A 2,500-nucleotide genomic window follows, 5' to 3' on the forward strand; every position below is an offset into this window, starting at 1 on the left:
GAAGGCCATTGCCAAGGGCGACAAGAAGAAGAAGCGCAGGAGGAAGGAGAGCTACTCCATCTACATCTACAAGGTGCTCAAGCAAGTCCACCCAGACACTGGCGTGTCCTCCAAGGCCATGTCAATCATGAACTCGTTCGTGAATGACATTTTCGAGCGCATCGCTGCCGAGGCATCCCGCCTGGCACACTATAACAAGCGCTCCACCATCACCAGCCGGGAAATCCAGACCGCTGTCCGTCTTCTTCTGCCTGGTGAACTGGCAAAACACGCTGTTTCTGAAGGCACCAAGGCTGTTACCAAGTATACCTCCTCCAAGTAAACAGGCGGCCAGTATACTGCTGCCAGTATAAAATAATACCCGGCTCCATTGGAGCCACACTTGAAAAGGAAAAAAGATACGATATAGACAAATGCATTATTATTATAATTATTGTTATTATTATTTCAATGATCACGCCCCTCATCGTTCTCAGTTTCTCATAAAACAAAATATACATTGAGATGAAAAAGACGCTCAACATATCACAATAGGCAACACATCTAATCAACTCTCCACTGTGACACACAGCAGGTACATTAGTAGAAATATAGTATACATATTTATTCTCGGTCACTTGCGTGCCTGACTAAATAATAATAATAATAATAACAAATAACTAACTCGAAAATAAATATACTACTTGTGCAGCGAGGCCACGGAAGGAGGGGAGGCATGCAGTTAGCAAGATCAGAAGAGCAGTTAGCATGAAAATAGCGGTAGAAGACAGCTAGATATGCAACATTGCGGCGGTGAGAGAGAAGCTGAAGACAGTCAGTTAGAGGAGAGGAGTTGATGAGACGAAAAGCTTTTGATTCCACCCTGTCTAGAAAAGCAGTATGAGTGGAACCCTCCTCAGACATGTGAAGCATACTCCATACATGGACGGATAAGGCCCTTGTACAGAGTTAGCAGCTGGGGGGGTGAGAAAAACTGGCGGAGACGTCTCAGAACACCTAACTTCATAAAAGCTGTTTTAGCTAGAGATGAGATGTGAAGTTTCCAGTTCAGATTATAAGTAAAGGACAGACCGAGGATGTTCAATGTAGAAGAGGGGGACAGTTGAGTGTCATTGAAGAAGAGGGGATAGTTGTCTGGAAGGTTGTGTCGAGTTGATAGATGGAGGAATTGATTTTTTGAGGCATTGAACAATATCAAGTTTGTTCTGCCCCAATGAGAAATTTTAGAAAGATCAGAAGTCAGGCGTTCTGTGGCTTCCCTGCGTGATATGTTTACCTCCTGAAGGGTTGGACGTCTATGAAAAGACGTGGAAAAGTGCAGGGTGGTATCTTCAGCGTAGGAGTGGATAGGACAAGAAGTTTGGTTTAGAAGATCATTAATGAATAATAAGAAGAGAGTGGGTGACAGGACAGAACCCTGAGGAACACCACTGTTAATTGATTTAGGAGAAGAACAGTGACCGTCTACCACAGCAGCAATAGAACGGTCAAAAAGGAAACTTGAGATGAAGTAAACAGAGAGAAGGATAGAAACCGTAGGAGGGTAGTTTGGAAATCAAAGCTTTGTGCCAGACTCTATCAAAAGCTTTTGATAATTATGTCCAAGGCAACAGCAAAAGTTTCACCAAAATCTCTAAAAGAGGATGACCAAGACTCAGTAAGGAAAGCCAGAAGATCACCAGTAGAGCGGCCTTGACGGAACCCATACTGGCGATCAGATAGAAGGTTGTGGAGTGATAGATGTTTAAGAATCTTCCTGTTGAAGATAGATTCAAAAACTTTAGATAGGCAGGAAATTAAAGCAATAGGATGGTAGTTTGAGGGATTAGAACGGTCACCCTTTTTAGGAACAGGTTGAATGTAAGTAAACTTCCAGCAAGAAGGAAAGGTAGTGTTGACAGACAGAGCTGAAAGAATTTGAATAGGCAAGGTGCAAGCATGGAGGCATTGTTTCGGAGAACAATAGGAGGGACCCCATCCGGTCCATAAGCCTTCCGAGGGTTTAGGCCAGCGAGGGCATGGAAAACATCATTGCGAAGAATTTTAATAGGTGGCATGAAGTTGTCAGAGGGTGGAGGAGAGGGAGGAACAAGCCCAGAATCGTCCAATGTAGAATTTTTAGCAAAGGTTTGAGCAAAGATTTCAGCTTTAGAAATAGATGCGATAGCAGTGGTGCCATCTGGTTGAAATAGAGTAGGGAAAGAAGAAGCAGCAAAGTTATTGGAGATACTTTTTGGCTAGATGCCAGAAATCACGAAGGGAGTTAGAGAGAGAGAGAGAGAGAGAGAGAGAGAGAGAGAGAGAGAGAGAGAGAGAGAGAGAGAGAGAGAGAGAGAGAGAGAGAGAATGTGTGTGTGTGTATATGTGTCGGTTGGGTTGTGAAGGATGGGAAAAACCAGCAAGCCTCGGCTCCACTGACTGATCGATACTTGAATGTAATTCAAGTAAAGCGAAGTTAGGTTAGATTAGGTCAGGTCAGGTTAAGTTAGGTTAGGTTAGG

This window comes from Scylla paramamosain, unplaced genomic scaffold (genome assembly GCF_035594125.1).
Source record: "Scylla paramamosain isolate STU-SP2022 unplaced genomic scaffold, ASM3559412v1 Contig100, whole genome shotgun sequence".
NCBI classification, from domain to species: domain Eukaryota; kingdom Metazoa; phylum Arthropoda; class Malacostraca; order Decapoda; family Portunidae; genus Scylla; species Scylla paramamosain.